A 27,910-nucleotide genomic window follows, 5' to 3' on the forward strand; every position below is an offset into this window, starting at 1 on the left:
TCATTATGCACAGAGCTTCCTGCCTTCCACTGTGTACGGGGGCCCGACGCGACTGCCATAATAGCAGCATGCCCGAGTAGGACCCGCCTTCCAATTCCTCATTGGATTTTAGACTTTTATATGAAATTCTTGGTTTTAAATGTCTTTTATATGTATGTTTGATAACCTATAAGAGTATAGTTTGGCTATTTCATACTTTTTATTACCTTTGTGTGTACTGCATATGTTATATTTTAAAGGGCTTTGCATCACACATAAATCGCTCTACGGTAAGGCGCCAAAATATATTAAGACCCGCCTGATTCCTTACAAACCGGGTAGGTTGTTAAGATCTGCTGAAGCAACTCTTCTCACCCAACCACGCTTCAGATTGGCTACAGTGGTCGGCCGCGCCATTTCCAATTCTCTCCCAGCAGCCTGGAACAATCTATCGGCTGATCTGAGGAAGGAATCTAATCTGATGTCTTTCCGGAGGAAGCTGAAAACGGTTATTTTTCAGAAGGCGTGGGCTGGGCTATAATTCATCGTTGGGCTTTTTTAGGAACTCCTGCTGAGCTTACGTGACAAGAGCTTAGAGACCCCGGGGTTATAATACGCTATATAAATCGAATAAAATAAATAAATAAATATGTACTTTTATGGCTGTAAAAACCTAATAAAGTATTGACTGACTTTTGTATCATCCGGAAAAGATCGACCCTGGTGTTCACAAAACTGAAGTTTCTGCTAGGGCAAAAGGACAGTCCTAGATGCAAAACTTCCTCCTCCACTTCTTTTAGTTGTCTTTCAGAGAGGCTAATGGTCCCCAAAGAAAGTACCTTTTAACCCATTCTTCCTAGTGAGGATTTTACTCCTCTTTTTCTGCTGCTCTGGCATATTCTTCTTCTTCCTACTCCATCTCTCAGAAGATGTCCTTCTCTTTTTTCAACAAACTATTTTCCTCTCCATATTGCTGCCATCTGCTTTGGTAGAATTACTTGTGTCTGTCTGAGCTAAATTCGGATCTAGAACCCACTACCTAAGGATCTTGCATTTTCGAATCCTCATCCTCCTGTTTTGCTTTCACCCTGGAGTTGAAGTATTTTTGAAAGGTCAATCCCTTTACTGCATCATAGTCTATTTTATCCCACAGAATTTTTCTTTGCTTAGTCTCTTCATCTGCTTTCTTTAGATGCTGTACCATCTTCTCCCATCACTTACGAATCCGTTCCAGCTCATCATCTCAATGATTTTATTTCTTTTAAAATGTCATTGTGTTCGTCCCTTTCATATTTTACAAATATCCTAAGTATTCCTTGCTGCAGTATGGCCCCCATCTGAAGAGCCTCTGCTGGCCAGGCTACAACATCCTAATTTATCTCCATCTGCATTAGCTGGAAAGTAACATGGCTGCCGCGCGTCACTGATTCAGATGTCAGGCCTTGTGTGTACTAAGTCCTCAAGAATTCATTGACCAAATTTAGAAGAGGGGGCGAGACGGCGGCCGATGGAGGCGAGCTTCGGAACCCTAGCTGGGAAGACTTAATGCATGCTTGGTGCCGACAGCGTTACGGAGGCCCGTGGTTGCAGCATAGCATGAGGCCACGGACAGACGACTGGGGCCCGGTAGGAGCAATCCGGTCCTGCTGTCTCCCATGGGGTTGCTGCAGAGAAGCTACGATCGAGAGGTGTGCCAGCTAAACATATCTGGAGCCGGAGTGGTGCTACAAAGGTGAGCTGTCAGTGTGAGTTGGAGGTCGGGGGAGGTGCGTGGCTGAGAGCGCTTCGGCCGACTATACCTGTGCCCCAGATGGTGCACTGTGGCCGCTGGGGCGGGGTTGCAGTTGGCGTTGGGCGCATTTGGGCCTGTACTGCACCGGATCCCAGCCAAGCTCCTGTGCTGGTCAGCTGCTGTGTGTGGTGGTTGCCCCGGGGGTGGGGTGTGGCTGTAGGGGCCTCTGTTTCTCCCTCTCGCTTCCCCTCACTCTATGTGAATTGGTGTGGAGGACTGGGCTGGAGGTGCGGGGGCTTCTCCTTCCTGTGCCTGCTTGGGTACACATGTGCACGGTGATTCGCCACCACCTTGATACACCGGTGTGAGCTCCCACTTCCTCTACAGGCCCTGAGCCCCTCAAACTTCAACAAAAAGCCCCAACAACGTATGCAAGGTGCTGACTCTGCGCAAGAGGCAGCACCTTGATAAGAGCAGTGGCGGTTCGAACTGTGCAAACCTGCAGTGAACAGCCAAAGGGGTTGCACATCTGTACTCTTAATACCCTGTCTTGTACCTACACTGCCTATCCCTATGGGTAAGACCGACCCTAAACAGTCCAAGCTACCCTTTGAAAACAAGCGACAAACTTACACGAATGATACGGGGTCCAAGCCAGACACTGCTTTGTGCACCAAAGATCCCATAGAGCAGCAGGAGGAGGACCTGCGTTCCATATTACTAGACGCGCTCAGGTATCAAGACTATTGATAATATGATCAATGCGCTGACCTCGATCCTGGACAGGGTCAAGAAACGTGTAGATGTTCATGGAGGCCGCCTTGACACACTAGAGAACAGACTTTCAGTTACCCAAGACTTCCAAGCAGAATCCAAAGTACACATACTCAACATGAAAAAAGTGCTGGCAGTAATTAAGGCAAAGAATGAGGACTTAGAGGCTCGCTTTAGGCGTAATACCCTCAGAATTATTGACTTGCCAGAATCCACTACCATCTCAAAAATGGAACCATTCATAGAAAACTTGAGGCGAGAGTTGTTTGGGAGAACGCTATCATTGGTGATGATCGTTGAACATGCCCACCACTCGCTGGGCCCTAGGCCTCCGGCTGCTGCTACACCACGTCCAATAATAGCGCATCTAATGAATTACAGAGACAGGATTCTTTAGGCAGCCAAGGACAGGGCCCCACAAATCATCAGGGGAATTCCCTTTCTTTTTTTCCAGACTACAAGCCAGCTGTTCAGGCCACACGCCAGCAAAATGAATCCTACAAAATGACTCCATACATATTCAATGCTATACCCTGCCAAGCTACACGATGGACAATCACAATTCTACACTGACGCTAAGGCAGCCTTAAAATGTACCAAGCACATATGTGCCAGAAAGTCGCCTCCTCGCTCCTCCCAACAAACTGCATCGGAACACAACCTGAGCAATAATGATTGATTTGTTTGTAAGGCAGTTGTTACATGATTGTACGCATTTGCATTAGCTACAAAATCTCCTGCTTGTTATGTCTGTCATAATAAGGTGTAATTTACTTTTCAAAGTTTGATAATGTTGTAAGTTTCATATTTGGAAGAATCCACCTAATACTTTACTGCCTGGCCACCCTGCCACCAGCCAGGTCTTTGTCGGCATCTCAAGCCCCACGGGGAGATCTCCCATGTGCTTTCGTTTTTTTGTTAAAAGGTTATTACAGAGGTGGGTGGCAGGCCATAAGTCACAACCTAGTTGGGTGGTTGGTGTGGGTGGTGGATGAGACAGGTTGTTCACAGCATACTCAGACACAATGGGCGGGAAGTGACCTTATCCATTATATCCAAGTTAGGTATTTTTAGAAGCAGAAAAATGCAGGCCTGTTTCCACATAGTGGGAAAGAATCCTTGCGAGAACATCAGGTTGTACATAACAGATAGCTGAGGACTGATAATATGGCTGATGTTTTGAAGGATCCTAGGAGGAAAAGGAGCGTCCAGGGATCCAGATTTAGACACCGAAAGTAGCCTAGCTATATGGGATGAAGATGTGGGGGTAAAGTTTAAAAACTATGCTTTGATTCCTGCTTCTTGTTCAATAACATTGGTGCTTGCTTTGTAGTTGGCAAACTGATAATATATTTGATCCACCTTTAAATTAAATGTGTGAGCAACTGTGTTGCAAAAATCTTGATTACAGTTAGTGGAATTATCTGTTCTAGCTGTAATCAAGTTCTTGATGGTCTTAAAGAGTTCTTTGCTGGAGTTGCCGACCTTCTCTATTTGCAACGTGTAGTATTGACTTTTTCCTGCAATTAATTTTGTCTTATAATCTTCAACAAGGATTTGTAAAGCTCTTTTCCTGATATTTCATACTTTTTGCGTCATATTCTTTCTTGCCTCCTGCAAGCTTGCTTTTCCAATCTTAAAGCTTTAGAAAACCAGGGGGCTGATGGGGTCTTTCTACTATTGTTAATCACTTTGACCGGTGCTAATTTGGCAAAGTTGGACTCCAGCCAGGTAGTATACCTTGTAGCTGAGGCCTCTACTTCTGTTTCATGATCTGGAAGGCTTTGCACGCAATCAATCAATCAATCATATCATTTGTAAAGCACACTACTCCCCCGTGAGGGTCATAAGGCAATGGGGTGGGGAATGCTGCTACTGCTCAAAAACCCAGGTCTTGACGAGTTTTCTGAAGGTCATCAGGTCTTGGGCCTGCCGTAGGTAGATGGGGAGGGTGTTCCAGGTCTTCGCGGCAAGGTGGGAGAACGATCTGCCGCCGGAGGTCACTCTTTGGAAGCAGGGTACTGTGGCAAGGGTGAGGGCGGCGGGGTGGAGCTGGCGGGTGGGGGTGTAGAAGCTGAATCGTCTGTTGAGGTACAGTGTTCCGGTGTTGTGGAGTGCCTTGTGTGTGTTGGGTGAGGACCTTGAAGGTTATCCTCTTGTTGACAGGGAGCCAGTGCAGGTCTCTCAGGTGGGATGTGATGTGGCTGCGGCGAGGGATGTCGAGGATCAGACGTGCAGAGGCGTTCTGGATGCATTGGAGCCGTCTCAGGAGTTTGGCCGAGGCTCGTGCGTAGAGGGTGTTTCGTAGTCCAACATGCTGCTGACGATTGCCTGGGTGACTGTTCTTCTCGTTTCAGTGGGGATTCACTTGTAGATCCTGTAGAGCATTCAGAGGATGCTGAAGTAAGAGGAGGAGAAAACGTTGACCTGTTTAGTCATGGAGAGGGTGGAGTCGAGGATGACCCCTTGGTTGCGTGTGCGGTCGGTGGGTGTTGGAGCGGTTCCCAGTGCGGTCGGCCACCAGAAGTTGTCCTAGGCCGAAGGGGTGGATTCGAGGATGAGGACCTCCGTCTTGTCCGAGTTCAGCTTCAGTCGGCTGTTCCTCATCGATTCAGCGACAGCCGTAATGGTTGGTTTTGACGGTGTGGGGGTCCTTGGTGAGAGAGAGGATCAGCTGTTTATCATCGGCATAGGGGATGATGTTGAGGTCATGCCGAGGGGCGACGTGGGCGAGCGGTGCCATGTAGATGTTAAACAGAGTTGGGCGGAGGGATGAGCCCTGAGGTACACCACAGATGATCTCGGTGGCTTCGGAGCAGAAGGGGGGAAGGCAGACGCTCTGTGTTCTGCCGGAGAGGAAGGAGGTGGTCCAGTCCAGGGCCTTCTCTTGGATCCCGGCGTTGTGGAGGCTAGTTTTTAGTGTGTGGTGGCAGACCATGTCGAAGGCAGCTGACAGGTCTAGGAGGATGAGGGCCGCCGTTTCCCCGTTGTCCAGCAGGGACTTGATGTCCTCGGTGTCGGCAATGAGGGCAGTCTCTGTGCTGTGGTGGCTGCGGAATCCGGACTGGGAAGGGTCCAGGATGTTGTACTCCTCGAGATAGCGGGTCTGTTGTTCGTTGACGATCTTCTTGATGACCTTTGCTGGGAACAGGAGCAGGGAGATGGCCGGAAGTTCTTGAGGTCCTTGGGGTCTGCCGTGGGTTTCTTGAGTAAGGTGTTGATCTTGGCGTGCTTCCACCTCTCTGGAAGGTTGCTGTCTCAAAGGAGGTGTTGATAACTTTCCGGAGATGGGGTGCGATGGATGTGCTGGCTATGTTGAAGATGTGGGGTGGGCATGGGTCTGACAGAGATCTGGAGAGGATGGTGTTCATGATCTTGATGGTGTCATTGATGTTGGTCCAGTAGAGCAAGCGGTTGGTGCGGATGGTGGTCGTGGGGGCGGAGGTCTCAGTTGTTGTCGGGGCGGTCATGGCGTTGAAGCTGTCGTGGATGTCTGCGATCTTGCAATGGAAGAAGGTGTTGGAGCTGGGGTTGAAGAGTTCCTTCACGATGTTGAAGAGCTCTTTGCTGTTGTGTGCGTTGTTGTCTAGGCGGTATTTGAAGGAGGCCGTTTTGGCAGATCTATTGAGGTGATGGTGTTCGCGGGTGGTGTTCTTGTGGGCTGCATGGTTTTCGGCAGGTTTGCTTGGAGGCCAGGAGGTCTTCAGTGAACCAGCTGGCTTTCTTGTTGGTGTGACTATTGGAGGGTTTCTTGATCAGGGCGAGGGTGTTGGCGCAGACGTTGATCCGCTGTCTGAGGTTGCCGGTGGCGGTGTCGTGGTCAGTGCGGTCAGCAGGTGGGCTCTGGGTGAGGGTGGCGGTTAGCTGGTCTTCGGTGACTTTACTGCAGCAGCAGTGAGGCATCTGTTGGGAACGGTAATGCGTAGTTGGTTTCTTGAAGGTGAAGTGGATGCAGCGATGGTCGGTCCAGTGGAGTTCGGTGGTGTGGTTGAAGGAGACGTGGGGTGGGTGTTGTGACGAGTTGTCTGAGTCAGAGGTTGGCTAGGTTGTCAATCAGGGTGGTGGAGTTGGTGTCGTTGTTGTTCTCAATATAGAAGTTCAGGTCCCCGAGGAGGATGTAGTCTGAAGTCGGTGATGGAGTTGCTGAACTGTGGTCAGGGACCAGGGGGGGTCTGTAGATGAGGGTTCCTCTGAGGGTGGTGTTGGGGTTGGTGTGGATCTGGAAGTGCAGGTGTTCGGCAGTGCTGAGGGTGTCATCGGTGTTGGTCGAGACTCTGAGAGTGTTCCTGTGGACAATGGCGATTCCTCCTCCTGCTCCATTGGTGTGGTCCCTGCGGGTGATCTTGTAGCCTTCCAGGACGGCTATGGCTATGTCAGATGCAGAGGCGGGGTTCAGCCAGGTCACCGTCAGGAAGGCGACATCTTGGGAGGTTGAGTCGAGTAGGTCCCAGAGTTCAACTGCATGTTTGCAGGTGGAGCGGGTGTTGAGAAGGATGTATCTGAGGTGGTTAGGTTTTTTCCTGGTTAGCAGCATGGTGGGGTTGATGCTTGTGAAGCTGCAGTTCCGGCAGGTGAAATCTCAGTGGGTGCACTTTGGGGCAGCCAGGAAGCAGCTGTGTGATCGTCCGATGTGGAGTGCGTGAAGGGTTCTGGCATCGTAGCAGTGTCGGGCGTCGTGGTGTTCGCGGGGTCCAGAGGTCCTGGCGCTGGTTGCGGTCCAGACGCAGAAGGGCGCAGACGGGCTTGCCTTAGGTGCGCCTTCGGCATGCCAGCGGCACGCCCACTGCGAGCGGCCTTCCTATGAGGGGATGTGGGAGGGAGGAGCGGCTGGGAGGCGGGAGCAGGGCAGCAAATGGGATTGCAGGGGGGGCGCAGGGATTCAGTGGCTGGAAAAACGGGCGGGGTCCGCGGGAGAACAGGGCACAGGAAGGAAAAACAAGTCTGGGCAAGAAATCAAGTACAGGCACAGGGGAATAAAAACAAGTCTGGGCAAGAAAGCAAGTACAGGCACAGGGGAATAAAAACAAGTCTGGGCAAGAAAGCAAGTACAGGCACAGGGGAATAAAAAAAAGTCTGGGCAAGAAGGCAAGTACAGGCACGGGGGAATAAAAACAAGTCTGGGCAAGAAAGCAAGTACAGGCACAGGGGAATAAAAACAAGTCTGGGCAAGAAAGCAAGTACAGGCACAGGGGAATAAAAACAAGTCTGGGAAGTTAGGCACAGGGGGAAAATACAAGATTAGGTAAAAACAATGCAGTCAGAGCCGTGCAGCAGCGTGGGGAGCGACCTGCCTGTGAGCAGGGTCAGAGAGTACTAGCTGGCTTTCCAAAATGCTCAGGTCAATTTTGTGCCAAGCACTCCCAATATGCTTGGTGCTAGCGATATTGGTAGATTTTGACGGAGGCAGATTATATCTGAAAAGAATGGCATGGTGATCAGACCAGGTTAAGGGGAGGATGAATACATTGGAAATGGCTGAATTGTTAGTAAACAGACTGCCTAAGGTATGTCTGGCTACATGCGTGGGATATTGAATGAGCTTTTGGAGTCCTACTTCAGATGTAATGTTGAGGAGCTCCTGCGTATCTTTTTCTGCCGAAATTTCAAGATGAAAGTTCCTGTCCCTTAAAATGGTGAAAAATTTTGATTGAAGACCTAAAAGCTACTTTTAGGACCTGGTGGGCAATTGATCAAGAGTCCTCTGAATGTCTCTTGCTCTATAGGAGTGATTTTAAAATGAAAGGCCTCGCAGTCTTACGAGGTTATAATTGAACAGTGCGAAGTAAGTTTGCTCCTGTGAATTAGTGCCAGCCCCCACCGTTTTTTAGTTGTCCATCAATTATGAACACTTTATATCCATGAGGGACCGCAATATTAAAATCAGGATCAGAAGTATCTTCACCCCAGGTTTCAGTAACAAACAATGCATCCAACTTATTGTCGAGGATACAGGGCCATATGTATGAAGCACAAATGCATTTGCAAACGCCGAAATTCGCAGATTTTCGGAGTTTGCAAACACATTTTTACTAAATGGTACGTATGTAGCAAATCTGAGTGCAAAATAAGGACTCACAAATTTGCCATTCCTTATTTAGCGATTGCATTTAAGGAATCGCAAATTTTGCGATTCCTTAAAAGCAATGTAACAAGCACCTGAAAAGTGCAGTTCCGCCTTAAGGAATCGCAAATTACCACCAACTTCAAGTTGGTGGTAATTTGTGATTTCTTTCACAAATGCACTTTTTTGCATTTGTAAATGTGCATTTGTGGCACACATACATGCCCTCGGGGCATGTATGTGCACCATATGAGCACACATATGAATTTAAGGGGTGCATCAGGGTGTCCTTAAGACACCCTTGCACCCTTGAAATTATTCTCAATTTGCGATTCTGAAATTGCGAATCGCAAATTGAGAATAACTTCCCATTCATTCCTATGGGCCTCCTGGCCCATAGAAATGAATGGGAAATTATTTCTTAATTGCGATTCGCAATTTGCTAATCGCAATTAAGGAATTTTAAGAAATCGCAAAAAAATTCAATTTTATTACATACATCCCTATTTGAAAATCTCAAATAGCGATTTCTAAAATCGCTATTTTAGATTCGCAAATCAGGATGTTGATACATTTGCCCCACAGTTGGCAATTTCATATTTATGTTTTATCAGGAACGTAGCATTCATGAGAGCTAGCTGCAGTCCAATATTTGACAGGCCTGAATTATCTGTGATTTTACCAGATTTTTGCTTCAACTGAATGGTCCTAGGAATTCTAGAGCCACATCCTGGACATTGAGTATGTTCTCATTTTAACAGCTGGCTTGCCTTTAGCACGTGAGCCCGCTGCACGCGTCCGCTGCGCATCCGCTCCAGCCCACAACATGGGCATCTTTACATTATGTGACCTGTCCCCTCAGGATACATTCCTAGAAGTTGGTGCAATATTGCTGTCTCTACTGTATACTGGTATACAATTAAGGATATGATGCAAAGATGTCAAAAGCTGTGTGGTATACAACTGAACGTTTTTTTATCTTATAAGTGTGTCTGTGCAAAATTTCAATTAAAAAAAGTATTCCTTTGGAACATTCCAGTGGAGTTCTCTGACCAAGCCTTCAACATTCGAGAGTTGGGATGGCATAAGATTGGTACAGTATAAATACATATCACACTTGAGGTTTATGCCTGCATCCAAAGATTTCTGAATAATCAATGTTTCCCACCATTTAGTGAGTTCACTCCTGTGAAGGATTTACATTAATATAGCTTTTGCTGTAACATCAATGTTGTCGTTTCTGCTCCTCTGCCAGTTCCTATCTGACTATGCTGTCCTTCAAGTGACTCAAAGAGATCACTAGCACCCGCCTGCCAATAATGATTTCCTCACATTGCTATATTCAAATATAATGTTGGAGGGGGTCTCCTTTTTTTTTCTCTCTCTTTCAATCTAACTGTTCCTTGCTGTAGGACAGAATCTGCAGGGCATATATGAGACTCAGTACAGGATCCATACATTTGTGTGAAAAGTTGAAGGTCAATACTACTGTGCAGACAGTTGATTTCAGGTTGTTTTTTTTCTACATATATATTTGAATAAATGCATGCCCTCTTGGGTGTTTTATCATCTATTGTGGAGTGTTTTGATTGATATTAAGTCAGGGTCCAGTTTCATATGTACTCACCCTCCGGGATTAGATGATGCTGTTGAGGGTGTTCTGTCTAAATAATTGGACTCCACTTAGGAATTTTGAGAAGAGCAATGTACAATGGTCCAAGACTCCCTTAGGGCCTGATTTAGATCTTAGCAGTCTGGTCCAGTTGTCACTTTTCCCTCAGTTAATCAGTCTGCCCACTAGGCGATCCGCCCACTCAATTTAGATGCCAGCAGGTTTATGGTTGACAGTCAATTTGAGTCATGCCGTTTCCACCAGAACTTTCGTTCCGCTTTGACGGTGTCATAGGCAAAAGCGGCTTTCAGAGGGAGTTCAGTCAATATTACCGCCTGGCCAATCATGATGTGCCTTCACATCGACGTAATGTGGCAGGTAAACCTACACACCTGAGTAAGCGGTTTTAAAGGGCTATAAGGTAGAAACGTACCTTTCTTTTTTTCTTCTTTTTTTTTATATCATGAACCCAATCATCAAGTCCTTCCTTTGCTGGTGCTACTTGACCACAAAGCAAACCAACCACGTTGTCACCAAATTAAAGGTAAGGTTCTATTTAACTTGTTTTCTTTTGAATTGTCTGTTTACATTTGTCTGGACTCACGCATTTTTTAATTTCTCTAACAATACTTTTTTTCTAATGTGTGATGCATATGTATGTAATCTTTTAAAGAAACACACCTGTATTAACTTTTTTTTCTCCAAATATGGTGCAAGCTTCCACCATGATAATGGATCCTTACACAAAATTTGACATTATTCAAAATTCATAATGTGTTCATACAGGTGTGTTTAATTATTTTTCGTAAACTATTAAGTTATAGTTATATATAGCGCTGAATCACCCATGAGGGCATCTCGGCGCTTATTTTGTGTGTTGGTATTCTTATGTGTGAGTGTGTTAATTTTGATGAATCTATTATTTTGGCAATTGATGTTGTTGTGGTGGTTGTGGGTGTGGTAGTAGTTGTGGGTGTGGTGGTGGTTAAAGTGCTTATGGGTGTTGTGGTGGTTGGGGCTGTGTTGGTAGTTGTGGTGCTTGAGGGTGTGGTGGTGGTTGTGGTGCTTGTGGGGTTAGTGATGGTTGTGGTGCTTATGGGTGTGGTGGTGCTTGTGGGGTGTATGGTGGTAGTTGTGGGTGTAGTGACAGTTGTGGTGGTTGTGGGTGTGGTGGTGGTTGTAGTGTTTGTGGGTGTTGTACTTGAATATCTGGGTGCGTGATTATGCTGCTTGTGTCGGAATGATGAATGCATGAAAGTGAGTGTGCTTGAGATTGGGGCAGGAGCTTGGATTTGGCTTGAGAAAGGGACCTGAGAAGAAGTTTGGGCTGGTTGGAAGGATGGGATGAGGTAGGAGACTTTATTTTGGGAGGCAATTTCTGCATGGCAGACACTGAACTGTGAATGGCATCCAGAAATGCAACTATTTGTTGCATTTCCCATGTTAGCCCCTGTATGCCATACACTATTGCAATCTGGCTTACAGAGTAAGGGTGGGCGAAGCTGGCGTAGTGCCTCTATGCATAGCTGCACAGAGTTGTAACAAAAATCTGTGTTGCTCCGCGTAGCTCCGGTCCTCCCCCTCCCCACTCCCAAATCAGTTAAAAAGATATAAAGAAGTGACTTACCTGTCTTTCTGCCACCTCCCCTGCCTGGCTGCTCTCCTTCGTGCTCCTCTCTCTCATCGTCCATCTTCTTTAAAAAACCATACTTTGTAAGTATTGCGTGTGCACATGACCACACGCAAGACGTTCAACGTAGTGTTTTTCTTTAAGAAGATGGAAGGAGAGCTGCCAGGCAGAAGAGGCAGCAGAAAGACAGGTTAGCCCCTTCTTTAAACGTTTTTAAATGATTTGGGAGAGGGGAGGGAGCGGCTAACTCTGCTCTGACACGGAGGCGGAGTTTTTGCCTACTCCGTGTTCTCCATGGAGCACGGAGTAGGCAAATCTCTGCAAACTCCACTGGGTGAGCGGAGTTACCCGCCCAGGGTTACAACAGAGATGCTGGGGAGTGAGGTGACTGTGGCAAAGGAGACTCAGCCCTTTTAAGGGTTTGGGTTTTGCCAAATAGGGGGAGAGCAAGAGGGAGGGTGGAGAAGTGTCTCTGGGTGTTGGACAAGGATGTTTTTGTTACAGTTCTCTTAGGGTCCACAACTACTACAGACTAGTTACTTGGGAAGGCCTCTGATGATGATTATAAGGTGGTGGCATCCATTCCAGGCCCCTTACGCTCAATGCCACTGTGTCCATTGGTGTCTGATGTATCACCACTCAAAATACAGTGGCCAGCAACTTCCCGCCTTGTTGGCCAATATCTCCATCGCCTGATCTTGAAGATGCTGAAAAAGACATATACAATAGTTTTATTGTATTCGTGTACATATAACTGATCACAATGTTTTTTCTCAAAACAATGTCTTTTTTTATATTTCACCTGCTTCAAGGCTTTAAATTGTATTTTTTATTTTCACCTTTACCTCCTGCATGAGGGAACATCTTCAGAAACCATATGGTCACAGTTTTATAATTTTCTATTATTGCTCCAAATGTATTTTTGATCCTTTTTTTGAACTATTTTCAATTCTCTCTAGGAACTGTTTTGCACTTCTGAATGGATTTGGTTTGGTGTTTTGAATAGTAAACGTATGTTACAAAAATGTATTCTAAAACCCCAATCCCTTTGTACATTGTGTGTACAAGGCAAGGGAAGCGTTTTTTTTTGTTTCTGAAAATAAAAAAATGAATTATTTGTGTGTCAATATTTATTGTAATGGCGTACCAATATTTGTATAGACTGAAAGCCTGTTTTTTTGTTTGGCCATTTTACAATAATAAAACGTACTTTAATTAACGTATGTATTTTTTAATGTTAAAAGATTTTTTTGATTCAGAACTCAAAATCCTTATTAATGGTACACACCCTGTGTATTTACTTATGCTGTTGAAGAAATCCAAAAACATATATTGTTTTATTTTTAATTTAACTTTACAGCATAAATAAATACAAAGGGCAGGATACATTTCTAATTCACTTTAGTACAGAAATACATCGGTTTATATTTTTCTCTAAAATATCTTAATCTATATTTGGTTTGTTTAACCATAGTGAAAATAAAAATATTCTGCCTTTCAGTTTAGTTAAACATTGGTACAACATTACAGTACATTTTTAAACACACTGATTCATATGTATTTTTTAATTAAAAATCAAAATGAAATTGACACAAGTTTTTTTAGCTTTAATGCATTTCAAATATATCTAAATGAGTAATATTTTTATGCTGGATTTTGAGTTTTGCAGATGAGATACTCCAACAGATATGTGACACAATATATATCTGTCAACTTCCAAGGGCTTTATAAAATATTGCCTTTGAATTAGGTTTGACAAATTGTCTGTTTCCTTTGTGACAGAACATCCATCTTCAAAAGTGGTATACAATACTCTGTACCTAATGTGTTGACATTCCTGTTCGTTTTTTTTTTAAATGTATGCCTGTACAATTCATTTTTTAATAAACAAACTAGCTTAAATGCACATTTATGAATGAGTTAGACATCATGCAACATTGTCATTTTTAACATAAATATAATTGTATTTTTTATTAAAAACCTAATTTTAATATGTTTTCACTCAAAATTGTATCTACTTAATCTTATGTTTTTAGTCATTTTGGCTCAAATCTTTAATATTGTCTGTCAATAATATGTGCAGTTTGGAACATCCATTTTATCATAAGTGCAGTTTATGCTATATCACTTGTAATAAGGGGAACGCAACATCCTTCATAATTGACACATATTCAGTTGCAGTACATGCACGTAAGCATGGTTGGGTGGGACAGAATGGGGCAGAGGTGGGGATGGAAGTCAACATACAACCTGTTAGTGAACATAAAAAAATAAATAAATAAAACCACTTACCATTCTGATGGGTTTTTAATGTTTCATTTTGCCTTGCTGCATACACATGCATTTTTCTGCATTATGGTATTTCATCAGGGAATTTATTTGAAGGTTAAAGTGCAAGAGAGGTCAGGATGAAAATAAAATGTCACATTTTCTCTGAGGAATGTCTCGGTTAAGTGAGAGCTGTGTTTTCAGTCATTGTAATGTGCTTCAAGGTGAAAATGGCCATAAATTCGTTTGAAAGATATTAATTTTTTATAGTGCATTTAGATTTGATGTGAAGCTTGTTTTCTTCCATATGTGAAAACACTTACCAAAAAGGAGAAGATTGTTTTATTATCTGTTGCTAGTATTTTAGGGCAGAAATAAGTGTCACTTTCACTATGTAATCCCAAAACAAATCAATTGATTTAAATGAGATCATGTTATGTTATGTTATATATTTCTTGTAGCGCGCACTGCTAGTCAAGACTGTCCTGGCGCGAAAAGGGATTCAGTGTCAGAAAGTAACAAAGGGATAACATAACAGGAGAGAAGATGTGCATTTACATAAACTGCTTGAATAAGTGAGTCTTAAGATGTTTTTTAAAATAAGTGAGGTTAGTCGTGTGTCTCAAATGGTCAGGGAGGCTATTCCATAGCTGTGCGGCTATGACCGTCATGGATTTTCCTCCCAGACGAGCTCTCTTAAATCTCGGAGTGACCAAATGTCTGAGAGAGGCCGATCTCAATTGTCGCGGGGGATGATAGAAGGCAAACCTGGCACTGAGGTATGGTGGGCAAGGACCATGTAAGGCCTTAAAGGCCAGTGTTAGGACCTTGAAGCGCACTCTGCAAGAGCAGGATATCAGGAGCGCCCACGTAAAGTGCATTAGCGTAATCCAGGCGCGACAGGATGAGTGCTCTAGCCACTGTTTCCTTCGCTTCCTGGGGGAGAAGAGGAAAGAACTTCCGGAGGGTGATCAGGGTCCCATAACAGGTTCCCGCCAGTCTCGAGATCTGGTCTCGGAAGCACAGGTCGGCTCCAAACCAAATCCCAAGGTTCTTAGCAACTCCACAGTTTCCAGGTGGGCAGGGCAGTCCAATGGGCCAGATGGAATCCCTGAATCCCACCGGGAATTGGCCATACAGGAGGATCTCCGACTTGTCCTCGTTACACTTGAGCTCCGCCTTGGCTAGCCAAGCAAATACTGAGGACAAGCAGGATTGGACTCTCAACGTGTCAAGGTTGTTCTTGTCCCAAGTGAAGAGAAGCTGGGTGTCATCGGCATAGGCCATTATTTTGGCACCCAGATCATGCAGGTTTCTATGGTGCAAAGTGTTACACAATATCCAGTTTTGTGAAGCTACTTCCTATAGCTTTCTTTTTTGTTCTGTGTGATTTAAAAACGCAGTCATATCTTTTCGATTCCAAAAGGTGCGATACTGTACAGAATCATTTGCTTCTTCTGAAGAATTGATATAAAAATACAATGACTTTGTAGAATATTTTAGTGCTGTTTGTTGCAACAATAATATTCAAATTAAGTTTGTAATTACTTGTCAGCGATGTCCTATTTACAGAAGCAGGGATTTGAGACACTTACGGCCTAATTACGAGTTTGGCAGAGCGGCGCTGGGTCCACCCTGCCGCCGAATCACGAAACCTGTGGTCGGGGCGCCTGCCAGATTACGAGTGTTTCTTGTGTCTGGCAGGCTTTTCTTATGTTCCCACGGCGGTGTCCTGAAAATGGGCACTGCAGTGGGAATGCCAAAAAGAGTTCCTGCACGGCATGGACTATAAAGTCCATGCCGTGCAGGAACCTGGGTGCATGTACATAGTGGGGCACATTTTGTGCCTGCCTGACCCTATGGTGCAGAGGCACACAGGGTTCCTATAGGGCTCCATTTACTCCCTCTCCACCACAGTTTTTATGGAGGAGGAACCGCCATGAAAACCATGGCGAAGTGTAAATTCGTCATATGCTTTGTGGGACAGCAGTGGTTAAATGCAATAGTTGTGCAGTTTTGTTTATACTTCTGTTAATGCTATAATTCATTTTCAAATAAAATGTTGTGCAAATAATACATAAAAAATGCATCATTTACACATTTCTTATTTTTTTCTTTTTATAGACATGTCAGGAATGTAGTTACAAAAAATAATCGCAAATAAATGTTGTGTAAAATACGTTTACAAAATATATTACAATAAAAAAAGTAAAAGCAGTCAAATGAACCCAGGAGAGTGAGACGACGATGGGCCCAAGTTATGAGACCATTTCCAGATATTAGCACCATGAAAGACTGGGATATCATTAAAAAATTCAGATTAACAAGGCAAACTAAAATTGATTTATGTCATCAGCTGGAGCAAGATATTCCCTGTCACCAATAGTGAAAATAACGGCAATACTCCATTTGGGGCCACAGGATCGTCCAATATTCTGTTGCAGTATCTGCTGGAATGGCACAACCAACTTTCAGTGGTGTGCTACAAGAAGTTCTTTCTTTAATGATGAGACAAATCAACAGCTTCATACAGTTTCCACAAAATGAGGATTTCGCCAATGAGAAGGAAGATTTGTATGCTTTGGGTCACCTACCACATGTGGTTTGAGAAATTTTTGGTGCACATTTTGCCTTGGTGCCACTAGACAACAGATACAAAGTCTACTGGAATAAAAAAAAATCAATTCAATCAACGTGCAACTTGTGTCCTTACCTAAGTTATACATTACAGGCGTATGTGTGCATTTTCCAAGATCAACACATTACTGCATTGCACTGCAGAACCGCACCATAATCCTGCACCATATCTGGGCTTACACGATGGAAAACACTCTTGGCTTGATTACAAGTTTGGTGGTTCAAAAGACCGCCACAACTGCACTCCTACGAAGATAACCAAGTCCATGATGCAACGCCCGTCCAATAATGAGCTGAATCCAGGGCGGCCGGGCAGGCATCATGACGGAGGTGTCACGGCGGCGGACTATGTGGAAACACTTACCAAAAGGCAGGAGGTTGTTGTAATATCTGTTGCTATTATTTTAGGGCATAAATACATTTCACTTTCTTTATGTTATTCCCAAAAATTCAATTGATATAAAAGGGATCCTTTATGTTTCTATGGTTTGAAGGGTTACACAATATCCAGTTCTGTGAAGCTACTTCCTATAACTTTCTTTTTTGTTCAATGTGATTTAAAAATGCAGTGATAATTTTTCGATGCAAAAGTATGTAAAACGGTGTTCAAATGTGGAATACTGAACAGAATAATTTGCTTCTTCTGATGAATTGATATAAAAATACATTGTAGAACAATATAGTGCTGTTGATGCTGCAACAATGTTAAAATTAAGTTTGCAATTAATTGTGTACAATGTTCTATTTGCAGATGCAGGGATTGGAGATATTTAGGGCCGGATTATGAGTTTGGCGGTGCAACGCTGGGTCCGCCACACCACTGCACGGCCAAACCCAAGGTTAAGCGGCCGCCGATAATGAGTGTTCCTTGTGTCAGTCGGGCTTTATTTTTATGTTCCTAAGGCCACACCCTGAAAATGGGCTCCGCAATGGGAGCACCAAAAAGAGTTGCTGCACAGCTTGGACCGTAAAGTCCATGCCATGCAGGAGCTGGGTGTGGTATGGAGCATATCACGTGCCGCCCTGCATGCATCCTCTGGCCCAGAGGCCTTGTAGGTCCCCCTTAGTATACTCGCCCCCACATTTTTCATGGTGTGCTCACCGCCATGAAAACTGTTGCTGAGAGGAAACTCATAATATGCTTGGCTGTGCCACAGCGGCACCACCAGCAGATTGCTGGGCTAAACCATTGTGTCACTGCTGAGGAATCACGGATCCCCGTCAGTTGCCCGCCGCACTCCTAATAAAGCGGTCAGACTGGCAGTACGGCAGTTCTCACCACTTCACCACGAGTTCACCAGTCCAATGGATTGCCAAACTTGTAATCTGGCCCTTAGACACTAAAAAGCACAAGTTAAGAGCTCACAAGTTCCACCACTCTTTTTCCCTAGTTGAGATATCACACACAAGCGATGCATATTAGCAGTCTACTAGCAGTGTGCACAGTCTAAAATCCAATATGTAATATTAGGCTTCTTGAAAGAATTGACAATTATAATCAAACTTCAAATTTCTCAATAGAAATATTTTCACTGCACAAGTAGCCGAAAGCACAGCCAGTCAATGATAAAAAGTGATTACGTTTGTTTCTGCACCTGTTCAAGCTACAACATTGTTGCCAGTTTTTATTGATTGACAACATGAAGTAGTAAAATAAAATATGTTCTTGTCAATGTGAAATAACCATGCTGATTTTTTTTAAACTTTATTTAGAAGATTTTAACATATGCAGACTATGACCCGCCATCGCAGACAGCAGACCAAACAGCATACATGTAGGTGCAGAACTCTACTTTTTTACATTTGGCATTATAGGATTCAAGTCGTATCTGAAAGAAAGAAAAAAAAAAGAAAGACATTTGTCCATTGTAGTAGCGGTTCCAAATTATTGCACCATCTCGCCAGTCCATTTGAACAACTAGGCATTGGAGGCTATATGTCAGTAATGGAGAAAGAACTTGGTGAGACAGAGCAAAGAAAGGGGGGTTTCAAGTAAGCAGAGTGAGGAAAGAGAGAGGGGGCGAGGAAAGTAGTAAATCATAAGTGGAAATGGGAGGGGGGGAGGAGACTCTTCCGCTAGGTTGTGTGCTCCGGCTTGTAAAACAGGCGCATCTGTAGTGCACAGAGAAGCACATTCGTTCACCCCTCCAAGGCACTAGCCTGTGCATGCTCAACAGAGTGTGCCTGCATGAAACTTCGCAAGGGATACCATATATTACAAGGGCGGGCCTGTGCTGGCATGAGGTCCCAGAACTCCGTCAGCTGGCTATGAGGAAAGGCGGCATCTCTAAGACACTCCTCTCTGTGCTGCCTGCGCCTGTGGCCCCAACAGATAGCCACGCATCTCTTGGCCAACAGCAGCATCATAGCAGCGAGCCTCCTTACTTTCACCGGGAGGTTCTTAACATGCCCAAGCAAGCAGTGAGCAGGGAGCACTCCTTCCTACAGGCTAGTATTTCATCCAGTACATTAAAAACACCATTCCAGTAATTTGTCACCTGTCCTCCACACATTCCCAAGCCAGATACATGAAGGCGGGCTCAGACACGCTGCAGTGCATGCAGCGCGCATCTTCGCTCAGCCCAACTCTGCTCATGCACACAGGGGTCTTTTATATCCTATGAAGAAATTTAAAATGGATGAGCCGTAGCTAGAGCTTGTGGCATCCGGGGCTATCCATCAGATTGCCGCCCCTTGGGGCGGGTGGTGTGTGCTGGGGAAAAAGGATGGTGAGCCCTTGAAAGATGTCTGAGAGACACGTAGTATTGCTGCTAATAGTTACCTCGATCATGCAAGTTACATGCACATACATATACAAGACACAGTCAAAGGCTACATAGTTGAATAAACCGGTGACTGGCAGTACAAAAGAGAACACACAGACTGAATGATCTATCTGGGGACTCAGAAAAACCACACGTGACATCCATCATGGAGCTGTGTGAACAATTACCCCTCAGCACAATGCAAACATGCACATACATGACACTGTTCAAGGATCCATCATCTACTGCTGACATTAAATGACCATACATCATAGTCCCCCCTTTAAAACAGTGGAGACCTGCACAAACATGATGTGCTCTGGGGACCCAAAACCAACTTAACAGTGTGGAAGCAAAGGAGAATGTAAATAGGAGCTAAAATTAGCAACGAGAAGACCCTCAGGTGACACCCAAGCTCAGGAGCTTTCCTTGTAACTTTATCACAAGTGGGAGAGGGAGTATTTAATAGGTATGGGCGAATTTTGCGAATCTCGCGTTCGTGAATTTTGCGGATTTGCAAACTCGCAATCCGCAAAATCCACGAATTCTCGCGAATTTGCGGATTTTTTTTTTTTATGTTCGCACGGGTTTCTGCAAGTTCGCGAGGGTTTTGTACAATTTCGCAAATTGCGAAATTGTACAAAACGCGTGCGAACTTGCAACAACCCGTGCGAACACAATTATATGAAGAGAAAGAAGCTCCTGGTCACAGGAACAGCACGGGGATTGCGCTCATGAAAGTCAAGGATGCAAAGGCCTCTACCCAGCATCACAGCTGATTTTCCACAGTAGATTTGGGAAGAGGCACACCTGTCCCGCCTCGAAGACGCTCATGATTGTTTTTGGGCTAATGAATGAGTCACTGATTTTGAGCATCAACTAGTTCGAGCGACCATGCAAAGGCCGCCCTCTACCCAGCATCACAGCTGATTTTCCACGGTAGATTTGGGAAGAGGCACACCTGTCCAGCCTCGAAGACGCTCATGATTGTTTTTGGGCTAATGAATGAGTCACTGAATTTGAGCATCAACTAGTTCGAGTGACCATGTGTGTGTTACTATGCAATCGCCCTGAAGGGCGCAGGGGTCCCTTGAGTGACCTGTGTAAAGCACTTAGATAAAATAAAGCAGCACCTGCTTCGTTTTATCTAGTGGTTCCTGTGCAAGCTAACTTTGCAACTATTTTACAACGGCGCTGGCAGCTTGCTGGCGCCATTGTAAAATAGTTGCATGAGTGGGGGTTCAACTTTTGAACCCGTTACGCTCGCGGATTTTTTTTTGCGGATTTTGCGGGAAATCCGCAAAATTCGCGGATTGCGGATTTCCCAAAAATCCGCAAAATCCGCGAGCGTAACGGATTTCCCGCTCATGCTTAGTATTTAATTAAAGAACTGCACTATTTTCATTTAAATTGTAAAAAGTCAGCACATCTTTAATGCTAAGTCACGTTTCAAAAAAAGGCCAGGTACGTTTTATTTTCCGGCCCATATTGTAACAAAGGCAAATATATTTTTATGGCTCCTCCTTGTGCATCTCTCCACCTTCTAACTCCTAGGCAGTGCACCAGGTGCTGTGACCACAGGGGGAGCTGTGTTTGGAAATAATAGCAGTAACATATGGTTTAAAAGCACCTGCTGGTGAGTTCCTTGTGTGTTCAGTAGTTTTCAGGCTACAATAAAAATGTGAAGATAAGTCTGGTGATTAATGTTTCTGCTGAGAGAGATCAGGGTTTTGTCTAGAGGCAGTTTTAACTCATTATAAAGTAACTCAGAGGGTTGGCAAGCGTGCTGCAAAGAACGTGTATCATACAGATCACAGAACTGTATTTTATGTGAATAGATCAATGGGCTACTGCTTTGGTCTCAGAAATCCTTTTGTCATTTGAAGTTCATAAGTTCATGTGCTTCTACAGTCCGAATACTCTTAAAATGTCTACCAGTATGAGTGACATCACATGTGGTTTTTACACCTTGTAATCCTCATTCATTGTCTTATTTGTACTATTATGTGGCACTGGCCGAGCATAAGGCTGGCTTGAAAACCACACATATGTTTAACAGACCTGTTAACAACAAAGGAAAGTCAAGGCCTTGGCTTCTGCCTTCAGCGTTCTGATGTAAAGGAATCTCTGCAAAGATCATGGAGATAATCTGAGTTTAAAAGTATGGTGTCAGGCCAGCATTATTCTTCTCCAGAGCCCAAAATGCACAGTTCAACTATCTTTCAGGTCCTTCCTGGACTCACACAAAGACTAGTGCAGGGTGGCATGCAGCTGCTGCAGAAATAACTGCACGTGCACTGTAGGAGTTTTGCTCTTTTTCTATCGGTTTGTGCAATAGGCACTGCAAAGCCATACTAAGGCAGACTGCACATCACGCCCAAGTGCAACAGTGATTCAGAAAAGGGGGTGGTGATGAACAGAGTGTCTGAATTAGGCAGACCACTCTTACCCAGTCCAAAGATCAGGGCTTGATCCATCACCGTTATTTAGCTCACTGCACCATCCCAGCTCAGAACCTGGCTATATGCAAATTAGTCTGTCCCTGGCCCAGTGCATCATGGGAACAGGGCAGACCAAACTACCAAGCCAATTCTTCACCAGAAAGGAGACAAGCTTCCAGGGACCGGTTTCTGGCATTTCAGCCGTCGTCGGCCCGGCTTGCTTGAATCCTGGCCAGGGACAGACTAATTTGCATATAGCCAGGTTCTGAGCTGGGATGGTGCAGTGAGCTAAATAACGGTGATGGATCAAGCCCTGATCTTTGGACTGGATAAGAGTGGTCTGCTTAATTCAGACACTCTGTTCATCACCACCCCCTTTTCTGAATCGTTTTTGTCCACCATAAGCGTGGAAGGGTATACTCAGATGTGAGTCCCTTGCTCATTGCACCATCAGGATTCAAGCAAGCCGGGCCGAAGACGGCTAAAATGCCAGAAACCGGTCCCCGGAAGCTTGTTTCCTTCCCAGTATAAGAATTGGCTTAGTAGTTTGGTCTGCTCTGTTCCCATGATGCACTGGGTCAGGGTCAGACTAATTTGCATGTAGCCAGGTTCTGAGCTGGGATGGAGCAATGAGCTAAAAAACGGTAATGGATCAAGCCCTGATCTTTGGACTGGGTAAGAGTGGTCTGCTTAATTCAGACACTCTGTTCATCACCACCCCCTTTTCTAAATCGTTGATCCACACTCAGCCGGTCGGACAGGTCAGGATGCGTCACAGCAATGATACGGTGCATGAGAGGGGTCATGGAGCGTCGGGCCAGACGTTGCGTTCTTGGAATAATCCCCAGTGTCATCTCCGCTACATTCTTGCTCAGCCTGGAAATGTCGTCCCAGCGTTTGTGGCAGTGTGTGTCTTCTATTGCACACCCCCACTGCCCGTACATCACGTGCTATGCTCCTCCACACGGCCTTGCGAAGGTGCAGCTTCACCTACCATGATGGGAGACAAGAGGATAACGTCAGTGGACAGTATGACATGCACATACTACGTACATAGACGTATCTACATCCAGCCATGCACAGCACAACACATGTTAAGGTCCCACAGCACGCCGGCAGCCCGAAAGAAGACAGGAGCCACTCACCACCTCAGGGCCAACGACATGTACACCACTGCGCTTACCACCTGTCTGGGTGCACCATACAGCTGTTCGTAGTGACTGAGCACACCGCCCACGAGTTCCGCGGCGGTGTAGGGACGAGACCGCATCTCTCGCACTCTCTGCATGGCAAGGTACTGGACTTAGGCACTACGGCAGCAGTTGGTGGTCAGCTCAGCAGCAGGAGGTCGAGGTGATGGTCACAGGCAGCAGTCGGTGGTCAGCTCAGCAGCAGGAGGTCGAGGTGATGAACACAGGCAGCAGTCGGTGGTCAGCTCAGCAGCAGGAGGTCGAGGTGATGAACACAGGCAGCAGTCGGTGGTCAGCTCAGCAGCAGGAGGTCGAGGTGATGGTCACAGGCAGCAGTCGGTGGTCAGCTCAGCAGCGGGAGGTCGAGGTGATGGTCACAGGCAGCACTGGTTCACAGCGTTGTATTTGTGCTTTTGGAAATCACACATTTATAGGGCCCTGAGCCCATGTCAGTGGCATACGTCGGCAGCAATCGGTCACCCCTGGATGCGTGTTTGTAAAAGGGCCAATGACTGGCTCTGGTGTTGCGGTGCACTGCTTCCGCTACTTTTGATTGGGCATACGCGGCCCGCGTTCCCTCTTCCCATTGGCTGCATGTGCACGGACCGTCACGGTCAAACGTCGGCAACCGCATGTGCAAGCTGCGGGACGGATGCTTCTTTGGCAACAATGTTCAAACACTGGCGCCACCATGGCGGTGCACGTATTCCGCGGGGGAGGTGCAGGCCAACACATCCATCAGATGATGTCAATGGACATGGCAGTTCATGACCCCCCTTACAGTCACATTGCATCATCCACCGTACACAGGCCGGCCAAGCCCGGGCCAGGACCGCCGTGCCAGGCCCGGTCCAGGACGGCGGTGCCAGGCATGTCACCCACGGCCTGCACAGCCCCGTCCACAACTGCCGTGCTAGGACCGCCGTGCCAGGCCCGGTCGAGGACGGCGGTGCCAAGCACGTCAACCATGGCCTGCACAGCCCCGTCCACAACCGCCGTGCCAGGACCGCCGTGCCAGGCCCGGTCCTGGACCGCGGTGCCAAGCATGTCACCCACGGCCTGCACAGCCCCGTCCACAACCGCCGTGCCAGGACCGCCGTGCCAGGCCGGGTCCAGGACCACGGTGCCAAGCATGTTACCCACGGCCTGCACAGCCCCGTCCACAAACGCCGTGCAAGGACCGCGGTGCCAGGCCCGGTCCAGGACCACGGTGCCAAGCATGTCACCAACGGCCTGCACAGCCCCGTCCACTACAGCCGTGCCAGGACCGCCGTGTCAGGCCCGGTCCAGGACCAACGTCCCGCCCATGGCAACCACCGCCGTGCCAGTCGAGTTGACACCCGTCGGTGGGTGACATGCCTGGAACGGCGGTCCAGGAACGGGCCTGGCACGGCTGTTGTGGACAGGGCTGTGCAGGCCGTGGGTGACATGCTTGGCACTGTGGTCCTGGACCGGGCCTGGAACGGCGGTTGTGGACGGGGCCTGGCACGGCGGTCCTGGCACGGCGGTCGTGGACGCGGCCTGGCACGGCAGTTCTGCGCCGGGCTTGGCCGGCCGGTGTACGGTGGATGATGCAATGTGACTGTAAGGGGGGTCATGAACTGCCATGTCCATTGACATCATCTGATGGATGTGTTGGCCTGCACCTCCCCCGCGGAATACGTGCCCCGCCATGGTGGCGCCAGTGATTGAACATTGTTGCAAAAGAAGCATCCGTCCCGGAAGCTTGCACATGCGGTTGCCGATGTCTGACCGTGACGGCCCGTGCACATGCAGACAATGGGAAGAGGGAACGCGGCACGTGTATGCCCATTCGAAAGTAGAGGAAGCAGTTCACCGCCATGGCGGCGCCAATGATTGTATATTTTCTGATGCTGCACCGTGGTGTGTAGTCTGCATTTGCGTCATGAGGGTTGTGAGCGTGATAGCGGTCCTTCATATGTCACGCTCTATTTCATGTGTGTTCATACTATGCCCATCGGTGTGCACACAATGTGCAACACATGTGCATGTCGCCGTGTTGACGTCGGGTATTTCCATCCAGACGTTTCTACTTCATCACATCTACACAGTACATCATGGCTGTCTACCCACATTCTGCATCTGTTGTCAGTGTGTGGTTAATGTGTGGTAATACCAATGGTGGGGGTACACATGCATTCCGTGTATGTGTGTAGCCTGTAGTGTCACCATGCATGTAATGTCCGTATGCTCACCAATGTTGTTGTTGTCATTGGTGCATGATGACATGGTGTATGTGTATCATTATCGTTTGTGTGCTTGCACGTGCATGTGTGTCTGTTATGATGCTTCTACACATGTGGGTCATGACACATGTCTTGCTGGCTGTCATGTTGTCATTAGACTAAGTGGCATTGCACATGTTGACACACATCATGTTAGTGGCTGCACATTGTTCATACGGCACTCCGTGTTGTTGTGACAATCAGAGATGTCACACATGACAATTGACAACAACAATCTTCAAGTTGGTAGAGTTGGATGACATGTGATTGAGTTGCTATGCCATGCGTTGTTTGTGAATTGACCTCCATTTCTTCTCCTCCCACACAGGAGGGCTCCAAATGTCCATCGCCCATACACTGTGCTGGAGGATATGGTTGACAAGGAGGTGATCAGGAAATTCCGTCTGGATCGACGTCGATTGATGGAGCTTGTAGACCAATTGTCTCCTCACCTGCAGCCACGAAGAACCTATCCAGGATCCATTACACCCACAGCAAAGGTGATGGCGGCACTACACTTCTTTGCAACTGGCACCTTTCAGTACGCAGTTGGACATGCCGGGGGGATGTCACAGTCCATGTTCAGCATGGTACTTCGGGATGTTCTAAAAGCCATGATGCTGTACAACCATGACTACATCCATTTCCCACGGCTGGCAGAGTTGGCAGTCAAAGCAGACTTCTATGCACTGGGCCAGATACCACACGTAATGGGTTCCATTGATGGCACACATTTCGCTCTCATTCCACCACGGGCACGTGAGCAGGTGTATAGGAATCGGAAGCACTTCCATTCCCTCAACGTGCAGGTGGTGTGCCTGGCCGACAACATCATATCCCATGCGTGTGCAAGATTTCCAGGCTCTGCACATGACTCCCACATCATGCGGAGCAGCATTGTCCCCCAACTGATGGATAATCTGCGTCCTGAACGTGCATGGCTTGTTGGTGAGTATGCTGTGGGGACAGTTGTGTTATCTGTGTGGCATGGGGTACCCACCAATTCTGGTTGTGATATTTATGTCTCTCATCCCCCTACATAGGCGACTCGGCATACCCAAACAGGCCTTGGCTGCTGAGTCCCATACGTAATCCAACTACAGCGGGTGAAATGCGATACAATGATGCCCATGGAAGGACACGTAGAGTTGTTGAACGTACTTTTGGACTGCTGAAGTCTAGGTTTCGTGCCTGGATAAGACCGGAGGGGCCCTGCCTTACTCACCAGGCAAAGTATGCAGGATCGTGATTGCCTGTTGCATGCTCCACAACCTGGTCTTGCGCAATAACATTGAACTGCTCTTGGACCCTGAAGACCAACAAGTTCCTCGGCCTCCCATCCCACCCATGTCGACTGATGAGGATAGTGGTGAGGAAGAAGGAGTGGACCAGAGGCGCCAGCTCATTGATCGCTACTTCCCTTGAATGTGAGTGAGTACCTCATGTGCCGGTTGACAATGCCTTATGTATGTTTGCTGGTGTTGTGTGGATGTGGTGTGCATCAGGTGGGTGTTCTGCTATGTGATGTTTGCATGTGTGTGTGTTTCTTTGTTTGGACATGCAAGTCTCCAAGATGTGTGTCCTCTCATCCAATTATTTAGTGATGAGTGTGGTTTGTGTAATGTTGCACTGCAGTGTGTTGTGATGGGTGTAATTCAGTTTGCTGACGTGTATTTGCTGTCTCTGATTTATCCTAGGTCACTCCCACAGCGGCATGAATATGTACGACTTGGATCCATGCACCTGGTAACGTCTGTTTCTGAGACAATCATGTGAATAAACATGGAGGCAACACATCATTGAGTGTGTAAGTGCTATTTATTTACAGTTTGTGCATTGGTGCTGGTGAATATTTACAAGTAAGTGTGGAGTGGGGGAGTGTGAGTTGAAGGTAATGGCAGATGAAATGTCCGTGCTGACACCACATTGGGTGATGTCCGGCTAGTCCAGCAGACCTGTGCCAATGATTGGCCATGTGGGACAGGATAGTTGGCAGGGTGAATGGCTGGCTCAGGCAGTGTCAGTCATTGTCGGCCCCTCTTGGAGCGTTTGCCGGGAGCATCCCCACTGCTCTCGCCCACTTCCAGCCTCGGACGACCCCTCCGTCTTGGAGCCGGAACGGAATCAGCTTGTGGGGCAGGTTTCTCAGGGGCCACATCCGTCGCCAGGGGCACAGGTGGCGGTGGTGTTGCTGCCCGTGGCGTCTGGACACTTAGTTGAGGGGGGCTGGGGGTGTTGCGGGCTATCCATTCCCTCCACATTGTTGTCTGCTGGCCCATGATGTCCACTATTTGGGCAAGGCGGCTGTCAATGGCCCGCAACATGTTTGTGTTGTCCACCGAGTCCTGGTGGGCGCGATCTGCCTGCTCCTGGCTACGCTCGTAGGACGCTTGGACCCTGGCTAGGGCTTCCAGTGACTGTGCAACAGGATGGGGTGGCTGTCCTTCACCAGCCCGATGGTGTGTCGGACTCCTGCCTGGCTGATGTGGCCTCGGCACACTCCTGTCACGCCCACTCTCCCTGGTTGGCTGTGATGTCGATGGCCCTGCGTCGCGCAGTGGGTTGAGCAGGGTGG

This window comes from Lissotriton vulgaris, chromosome 4_1 (genome assembly GCF_964263255.1).
Source record: "Lissotriton vulgaris chromosome 4_1, aLisVul1.2, whole genome shotgun sequence".
Classification (NCBI taxonomy): Eukaryota; Metazoa; Chordata; class Amphibia; order Caudata; family Salamandridae; genus Lissotriton; species Lissotriton vulgaris.